Source organism: Microtus ochrogaster, unplaced genomic scaffold (genome assembly GCF_000317375.1).
Source record: "Microtus ochrogaster isolate Prairie Vole_2 unplaced genomic scaffold, MicOch1.0 UNK28, whole genome shotgun sequence".
NCBI classification, from domain to species: Eukaryota; Metazoa; Chordata; class Mammalia; order Rodentia; family Cricetidae; genus Microtus; species Microtus ochrogaster.
The window spans coordinates 950027-960546 of record NW_004949126.1 but is presented as its reverse complement, the minus strand read 5'-3'; positions in this window follow the sequence as shown (position 1 = coordinate 960546).

The following is a 10520-nucleotide window of genomic DNA, read 5'->3' as shown; positions in this document are numbered from 1 at the left end:
CGCGAGGGGTACACCCACATCCTTTTAATTTTTTAAACAGTCTCTCTTAACTAGTCCAGGCTGGCCTTGAGCTTCTTCTTCTCTTGTCTCATCATTCCACGTGCTAGGATTACAGACATGTCACCAACTAAATTTTTTTAAATTAATTAGATATTATTATTTGTTTTTTGAAACAAATTCTACCTATGTGTCTATGTTTGTGCTGGAACTCACTATGTAGCCCAGGCTGGACTCCTGAGTGCTGAGATTAAAGCCCTGTGCTACCATACCTGGCCACATTTTAACCTTTTTAATGAATGCTTTCAGTAACTGATACTTGTGATTTATTCCATTTTATGAGACGGGATCACACTATGAATCCATGACTAGCCTGAAACTTCATGTGTAGACCAGGCTGGCCTTGAGTTTATGAGAGGCCTTCTGTCCTTGTCTCTCAAGTGCTGGAATTAAGGACATATGCTACCACACTCAATTTCCTGGGTTTTCCTCTCTATACACTGTAGTACACTAAATAATACAGAAAAAAACTGGTACTGTTTCTAATGGTTTTTATCTTCAAGCTTATATTATTTTTACCCAAGCATGGGACTTCCTTCATTTCCTAAAAAATTAGCTTGATTTTCATCACCTTTATGGGAATAATAATCTAAGTAAAATAAGCTACACTTTGGACAGAAAACAGCACAAGATCGAGCGATCAATGCTATGGCAACCACTTGGGACTTTTAATTTAATTATCTCATAATTTTAAAGAGTAAATTCATAGTTATACTTTCATACACAATTTTATGATAAAAATAAGCCATTCAAGTTGTTCACATAATCAGCTCAATGTCATGAAGAAATCCTAGTGTTTGGAATTCAGTGCACTGTTAATATTTGACATGGTGTCTCCTCACCGTATTCTAGTGAATTAGCTTTCAGTGCATTGTATTATAAATGTAAATAAATCTTTCTATAGAAATATGTATGTGGAGGAAAAGGGGACCCCTACACCTGCCAAGGTGGCCTGTCCGGTGCAGCAGTGAGAAAACATGGGTCCCATTATGGTGAGTAAATAAAGATATAGTGGAGTCTTCGGGAGACTGACAGGTCCTGTCTTGTGGAGAAGCAGATCTGAAGAGTTGAAGGGAGTGAGAAGCCGGCCAAGGTGGGTGGCCTGCTTGCCACGTGGACCATGGCAATGTCCTTGCCTGGACTGCTGGCAAGGACAAGTCCGGGTCCGAGACTCCCCTGCCACCGTGGTCTGTGTTGATGTCAATGGCTTCTATCACCAACAAAGGTCGAGAGGACAAGGCTGCGCAGAGTTTTCCCTGCCCCTCACTGGACCCCTCACTTGGGTGCAGCAGTTGGGAGAGAGACCCTGCACCTCACCTGGGCAACACAGTAAAGCTGACCCTGTTGACGGGAATGTGGGTGAGCAAGACCTAAGAAAGTGAGCGTGGGAGATCTGACCTTCCCCTTCATCTGCCATACAGTGTGGTGTAGGTGAGCAAAAGATGGTACCCACTGCCTGTGGCAGGTGCAAGAGCTGGCCCTAAGGCCGTGAGAGTGAGAGAGCGATCCCTGCCCCTTACCAGCTGCAGCACTCAGGAAAGTGACAACACAATAGAGCTAGTCCTGGTGGTATACATGTGGGTGAACTGGCCCCCAAGGTGTGAGAGCAGAAGAACCTGCCCGCCTCTTGCTCCTCGCTGCACAGGGGGAACTAACCAGTGGTGAGGAGATAGGAGAGAGGGGCAGGCTGACCAACCCTGTAGCCACCCAGGCCTAGAACCAGGGCTGTGAGTTGGCCCACCCCAACATCCCTCCCAGCTATGATCTGCTGGAGCCGGTCCTGCAGACCCAAGGTGCAAGATCTCCATAGTGTAAGGCAACAATAGGTTATCCAAGAGTTATCCCAGTGAAGGCTCTGTTTCAATAGCGTAACAGAAACCTGAGACCTTGAATCAGACCGATGACTCTTTGCAATAAACACTTGCAAGTAAACATATATGGACTCACTGTGCCACACTACAGCTTCCATCAGATTTTTCTTTTTTTTTTTTATTCTTTTCTCTTAAAGTTTACTTTTTGGGAGGAGCTTGCAAAGGGTGAATTTAAGTGAATGGGGAGACAAATAGGATTGAGATGCTTGATGGGAAAGTCACAAAGAATAAATGAAAACTTAAAAGTAAACAAAAAATTTATATGTATTTATATATAATCAAAATAAAGAATATTAACATCAATTAAAGAAGAAAAATTCATAAAAGGCTATAAATTGTATCTTTACCTTAATAGGAAACCCATAATTTTCCCATTCATGACAACCAACAATATTGTGCTTGATTTAAAACAAAAAAAAATGACTCATGGTTATTTAGAGGTATAACCTTGAGAAGCATCTTAGGGTTTAGGACTTGAGTTCAGTTCCCATTACCTACATCTGATGGATTACAACCATCTAAAACACCGGCTCCAGAATTTCAACACCTCCATGTGTGTTGTGTGTGTATATATATGTTTTTCAGTATAAGTATCCAAGAGAGAAATAAATTAATTTTTTTTCAGTGTAAGTATCCATTGACTGCTCAATAATTGTTTTGACAATTTTTTAATTCTGTTTTTTTCGAAGATTTCACTTTATATCATTAAGTAAAATACAAAACAAGTGTTAGACACACGGCTTAGCAGAAAATAGTCTCAGTGACTATAAAAATGTCCACCTAAAATTCTACAGTCACATAGTAATTTAATCAAAAACACCCAATGGAATCTTTTAATACTGATGGAAATCTAGGAATTAAGTAGCTTCTTTTTGGTCGGGGAGGAGGCCAGCGGAGATGTACACAAGTAATATGTAATGCTTTAATTTACATTTCGTGGCAAAATGTTTGGTGCATTAACAAAAACATCTTAAAGAAAGCTATCGTTTGAACTCAAAGCGTTCTTTTCTCCCCTAAATTGCTTTCACTTAATGTTAAGATTTTCTTCTTTTAAGAAGTCAAATGAGGAGCTATTGCAGCTGTGTTTTCTTTGAACATGGGGATAGCTTTTACAGTAGTTATAAGTTTGATTCTGTCCAGAGACAGACTCTCCCAAGGGAAGATTTATCAACCAAGTCAATGTCAAGTACAAATATTCACAAATAGTTGCTAAAATAGTTTGTTGTTATCAATAGTACAGAATGACATCTGCTGTTCCCTTTAGAGCAAGCAAAGAGAGGATGGATAATTTCATTTCTTTTCTTACATGCATTCCTTATTTGCCTTCTAAAATAAATCTCTCTTAATGGTTTGTTATTTTTTTTTAATTATGTGTGTATGTGGTGGAGAACACACAAGTGTGTGCAGGTAGTTACAGAGGAAAAAAAGAGGGTGTCTTGGCGAATCTCCTGGAGCTGGAGTTTAAATTCATTGTGAGCTGCCCCACATGAGTATTGAGAACCAAAGTCTTACTCTGTAAGAGCAGTTCATGTCCCTAACCACTGAACCATCTCTCCAGCCCCTGATCAATGTCTTATGCTAATTAGGAGAGAATTGGCAAAGAGATACTACATTGAGGGTGTGGGAAAAGATAATGCAAGGAAGAAATCAAGTCACCAGCATCAGAAAAGAAAGTGAGTAGATTTATAGAAATAGCATTGATATCCACATACATGTTATTATATTACAGTAATATGAATTGATTATAGAATCTGTAATTAGTATATGCGATTAGCATAATGTAGCAAAAAATGCTGACTTTTCTTTTCAGGCAGAAACTATTATGAGATCCACAACTCGTAAAACATAGAGAATTCTGGAATGTGGAGTGTTCAACACCCAAATGGCACACCTGTAATACAGCACTACACCTAAGGCTCAGGGAGAGTTGCCGAAGCAGGGATTCCAAAAATTGTAAGAACCACAGGCCCAGGATTTCTGTTGCTAGACAGTGTACCCTAGGCATGACAGGGAAAATGCCCCCAAGAAATCTTACCAATATTATTGCCTAAATAAGACTTTCATAACAACAAACCCAGCTGAAGCTACAAGTGGTCAGTGGCTGCTGAGAGAGGGAGAATCGCTTTCTTCCAGAAACATACTCTCACAAATGATCTCGTTGTGAGTGATTAGTGACATATACCTACAAGCAACACTAAATGGCCTCCGCAGTTTGTATATATATGTAACAATAATTAAAGAAGACCATGCTTTTGGAGGGACATAGGAGAAGTTTAAAAAGCAGAAGAGGATGTGGGATTGATGGAGACAATACTCATATGCAAGGGTCTCAAAAAAAAAACAAAGATTAAGTTAAATACAAATATTTAAATTATTATAAATAATTAAGTAGCAGCATCATAAATCCCACTACAACATAGAACTTTCACAACCTTAAAGATATAAAACCTATAAATTTCTCATGGCCATTAGTCACAGGATCAGCAGCAAACAATAATTTCCATAATGTAAAGTAGCAACTATAGCTGTATTTCTTTGGATAGCACATGCATAGACTATACAAAGTTTGTTTTAAATACTACTTATGATAGGAGCATGGTTTGAGGAAGTTCAAAGGAAAACCACTTTCCAAACAGATAGATACAGAGGAAAAGAGGTGTAAAATATGTTGCGAGCATGGAGCCGTGGAAATTTCTCAAGAAATTTTACTTTTTTCCTTCTAGACTTTATCTCTTCTGATGGTACAACCTTCTAAGACTGTGCTCCTACTGTTTGTTTGACCTGCCTTTAACTTGAGGCTCTTGACTGGGCCCTTTCTCATTCACAATTTCATTTCTTCAGTAGTCGAATTATGTCTTTCTCAAACTCATATCTTGAAATGACCTGAATACCTCAGAAGGTGACTGTGTTTAGAGGTAGGTTCTTCAAGGTGCTGATTAGATTAAATAAAGTGAGCCCTACTTCAAGGACTGAGACAGGGAGAAAAGATTGTGTGAAGACACCAAAGAAGACAGCCACATACAAGCCAAGGAGAGAGGACCCCATGGCATCTTAAACTGGGACATGCAGCTTCTAGAACTACAGAAAGATACTCTTCCATTGGGTGAGCCACCCAGTCCAAGGTGATTTGCTATAGCATGCTTGGCAAGCTATTCCATCCCTTTAACATCTAATGTCTTTAGTTGCCCAGTTGCCCAAGATAGCCGAGTTTTGCTGTACCTGCAGGTCCTCAAACTCCACGTATACTTGAATGAGGGCTGGTTACTAAATAAAGGCAGAAAGTCAGCTAAGACTATGCAGCTATTGTGTGAGATAAAAGGGGAGGCAAGAATAGGAAACAAGTGTTAGAAAAATAATTCATCCTGGAAAAATCAACCCTGGGCCAGAAAGGATGATGGGCTACATTGTTCTTGGGAGATGAAAGGGGACTCTGCTTGTTAATGAGAAGGTAAAGAGAAGGTTCTCTTACTTCACCATTTCCCTTGCATCAGATACTCTACTAAGTTGAATCCTCTGACCAGTTTATGCAACACCATCCCCTTCATGACCCTAGAGAAGGAGTATTAGTATTATCTGCAGTATACTGATGAGGAACTTGTGCAAAATCCCCCAAATCTGTAGTGATATCAGCTTCAATTTGTGCTTTCTTCAAAAACCTAAGTGTGTTACCATGGTACTCTACCTTCTGGTTCAGTTTAAAGAGAAATCAATCAAAGAAATATAATGCCTAACTAATACAATGTGCTGCCAGCCTTATGCAGGCATGTCTGCCTAACTAGAATAGAGGGCAGAAACAAGAACAAAAGTCAAATTTAAGCAAAAGACAAAACAGAGTTCTGATAAGAAAAAAAAAAAAAACCAGTCAGCCACAGCTCTACACTGTTTTTCAGTTCTGAGTATCCATGCCCTAATTGTTCAGTAATTGCTTTGGCCATCCTGTGATTCTTTCAAACCAATGTTGATTAAGTACATTTTGTGTGTATGAGAATTCGATTTTGGAAGATGTTTATGAATTCAAAGACTTTATTGGGGGACTAAAAGTCCCTTCCCTAGACACTCCACTTGTAGGATTCATAAATCAAATGGCTGAATGTTTCTTACATCTTCCAGATGCAGCTAGAAATATTGTCAGTTGGCACAGTAACAAAAATGAAGAAGGGGCTTTAAAGATATATGCAAATTTTAAATGACATCTCTAGAAATATTGAGCACATGAGTTTGGAGTAGGTCTAAAAACTGGAGCTTTAATGAGATCTGGTGGCACTGTCAGGAAACAGCAAAACAGAACAAACAAACTAAACTAAGAAAACAAAAAAGAAACAAACCCAGAATTTTAGTATTGCATTCTCATTTCTTTCTCTTGAGATACATTTTGAGACGATAATGGCATTAAGTGTTTTCAATTGCCTCACTCTACTGAATATTTCAGTTTGAAAGGATTGCTCTTGGGAATAATTATTCTCCATGACTTTAAAGTAATGTTGACTGCATAGTCCCACTGAAATTGTGTTTCCTTCTCTGATCATTAAAACGTGTTGCCACAATGAAATTTGCATGTGTTGTGCCGACTCCAGTTGTGAATAAGTTTTGTAGCATTGACATTCCTTTAGAAAGATTTATTATCTTTATTTTACATGTATTTGTGTGTGTACACATGTGTGCATGCATGCGTGCATTCGTGTGTGTGTGTGTCTGTGTGTGTGTCTGTGTGTGTGTCTATGTGTGTGTGTGTGTGTCTGTGTGTGTGTGTGTCTGTGTGTTGAATGTGAATGCAAGTGTTTGTGGAGGCCAGAAGACGAATCCTGGAGCTAGAATTACATGTGTTTGTGAGCTGCTTAACATGGGTTCTGAAAATTCAGGTCTTCTGCAAGACTGGCAAGTGTGGATCCACTCTTTATTTCCAACTTTGACATTCTTAACATTACTAAAATGTACCTAGCTGAATGCTATGGAAATTATCATTATAATAGTCCTTCATCTCTTAGCTCTTTGCTTGTTCCTGGTTATGTCAACTAAGATGTTGTTATATCTTAATGGTATCATGACCAGCCATTAAGCAGGAAAACTATAGTAACTTATATATTAATTATAGTTATTAGTAATTTTCAAAATACTCTGGAATGAAGACAAGACCTTGGGAATGTTAGGCAAGCACCATATTCCTGAGCTCCAACCCAGCCCAGAAGTAAGTATCTTTGTGGGGAAAAAAGCAAATATGAGTAATGGGATCTCAGCTTTTTGCTTCTGATATCAAAACATTTTGCACAACATCCTTTTCATACACCTTGTGGGAATAGTCTGCCTCATCATTATTGTGTGGGAAACTTTGCACAGTTCACTGTGGAAAGTAATTCAAACATGGAAAACTAGGCCTACCCTCTCTACCTCTATGATCAGAAATGGCCTTTGTACCCCACATAAAGTGAAACACCTCAGAAAGTTTATTTTGATCAATAAGCCCCTAAATTTATTCTGAACTTTGAAGGGAGAGAAGAGGGAGAATTGCCTAGATTCCAAAAAGGCATAAACTACTGATGACCCAGAAGCCAAGCAAACAAGTCGATATCAGGCTACTTCACAGGGAAAAAAAAACGCAAAATGGTTTGCCAAAAATGCAGTGTTTATATATCACATACATTAAATGCCTCAGAGCTGAGAAAGAGTCCAGAATACATACAGTTTGCTATTCTAAGGAAGAAATGAACATGGAAAGGGTTGTTTAATTATTCTTAAAACTTGTAAAAAATAAATAAAAGTTAATGTTATCATTCAATACTTCCAAAACTGTTTTTTTACATCCCTGAACTATTGGCTTGGTGGAGACTGTTGCTTTCCTTACAACTCTCAAAAGTAGTTGCACAGACAGGGTTGTTTTGCATGCAGTCTTTGAGATGTACTGACAATTACCTCTCTACTTCAGCCAGCAAATAAATATGTATTGACATATACTTAAGTATCAGTAAAATCTGAGTGAGCATCAAAAGATAAAACTAGAATGAAGAGTTCTCTTATGTAAAGGCGTTTTACATAAACTCAGGAAAGGAACATGTGGTGTTTGCTTTTCCTGAAGACTGTCTAGGTGAGTATTTTTTATTGCAGGTGCCAGTTCGTGGAGGGAGGGGCTCCACAATAACTGGGTGTAACCAAGTAGAGCAAAGCAGGTCACTTCCAGTCAAGTTTTGAAAAGGATGATGGCAAAAGTTATTAGCTAGAAACTAAAGATTGCCATAAATAACAACCCTCAGTTGATCACAAATCCTGCAGAACTGTTGACCAAGGCAGTGTTTGTTTCAAATGTAAACAAAATAATAATAATGAAGTGAGGACAAAATACCTAAACACACAATATCAATCACTTCCAAATAAAAAGCCAATAACTCATAAACTTTCCCAAATGTCTTGTTGACCTACTAAGCATGAGAAATATGTCTACTTTTTTAACATGTGTACTACCAATCAGAATATGGCCAATAGATACAATTCTAATAGCCATCCTGACATTCACTTGATTCAGGAAACTTTCTTCAGGCTCTAAGTCTTATTAAATGAATAAAGATGATGGTATTTACTTCAACTTTTTAAAGTTGTTTGAGAGCAATTAAAGAATACAAAGGAAATATCAGTAGAAAAAAAGCACTGCCTAAAAACAATATACACACACACATATATATGTATATATATATGAAGGTGTATTATTACATGAACTTTGGAAACAATACTTCAACTAGTCCTATTTTGCTTCATGCACATACCTCCCCACACATCTACATCTCCCCTTCCTCCCTTTTTTCCTACCTCTCTCTTTCCTTCTCTGCCACTTTCTCCTTGGTCTTTCAAAGACAGAGATCTTGTATCTGGCCCTGTTGGAGGGTAAACAGTGATAATTTGATTGAGACATATCCCCATAGTCTCTGACATTTGAATATTTGGTCCACAGTTGCTGGTCCTGTTAGGGGAGGTTTAGGAGGTGTGGTCTTTCTAAGGACAGACCTTAGGAGGTTAAGGGCTCATTCAACTTCTACTTTGCTTATTGCATGTGGTTCAAGATGTGAATTCCCAGCTTCCCGTTCCTGCCAACACTCCTGAAATTTACTACTATGCCTCCACCCTCCCATCATGGATAGTTAGCCCTCCAGAAACAGAAGCGAAAGCAAACTCTTCCTTTAGTTGACTTTCGTCATGTGTTTTCCCAGAGCAACTGAAAAATAACTAAGCCCAGTTTTCCTGATGACCCAAGGAGACTCCTCCAACTGATCTTATGTCAAAATGTAACTTAGTCATTCGTTCATCAGATTTTTGAACACCCCATGTGGACATCTAAGGTTCTGTACTGACCATTTTAAACAGTTCTGATTCTCTCAAAAAGTGACCACCAAGTTCATTCTAAAGTCAATAACTTTTTAAGTCAGACATGGAATTACAGATATGCAATTCCAGCTACTCAGGATTTAAAGGTGAGTATATCATGAGTTCAAGGCCAGACTAGATACCATAGTGAGACTCAGTCTCAGGGAGAAAAATGTCAAAAATCTAAAAACTTTGTGTGCTTTCTGCTTCTTTGAAGTCTTGAAAAGAAGGGGTTTGTTTTAGCCATAGATTAGTGATTTATGAACCAGGGTGTTATGGATTAGGAAAGAAATATTTGACTCTCTTTACTGCTATGTAAATATTTTCAAAAATGTCATACACTCATCATGTAACATATTAGACAAGAAATTATTTGAACAAAAACTATTGCTATTCTGAATTACAATATTCTCCAAATAATTTTAAAGTTTTTATTGAAAGAGTGAAAAAGTGACATTGTATCATCTGCCAAGTGTGGTTGAAAACTAAATCAGCTCTGTGAGACTTAAGCAATAGGATCTCAAAGTCAAGGCCAGTATAAATAAGCAAAAAAAAAAATTTGATAGGAGGCAAATGTGCATGTTATCATTATAGAATATTCTTTGTTAAAATAATTTACATGCTTTTAAGTGATTAAGGATTTCAATAGTGGGGATTTTCTAAACACAGTCTGTTTTCTACTTTGCTTCTCTTCTCACTTAAATTTCAGCGACATGCATTAAGAATACATTTTTAACATTTGGATCCATGTATCTTAGACTTTATAATGAGCCATGTAATCAGAGTGATGCTAATTTTCTTCCTCTAAACAACCGTTTTCCAACCTCTCTAAATGACACCGTCCCAGACAAGCTCATCAGCTGTGAGACTGTGACATGAGACAATGTGCAGCGTAATGGGTCCTGCCACATCTGCTTGGTCTCTCACATATTTAACTAAGCTTTCATCTCTGAAGTACAAAGATAATGGCTTCCAGAAGTCACTGGAAGGAGCTAGATCATTGGAAGATGCAGCATGTTAGAGATTTTCTTCAGACAGCATGAAAAAGTGAAAATCTCCCCCAAAGAAAGATTTGTGAGGTTCTATGGGGAAATGTCTTTTACAGTTCAATTTTTGTCTTAGAGAATAAGAAGCCTAGTATATGTCAGAAAAGCCAACAGGGACAGGAAAATGCTGTTAAGCAGCTAATTCTCCTGGTGTGGAACTGAACACACAAATGCGGGAGGCAAAGGTGTTCTGAAACCA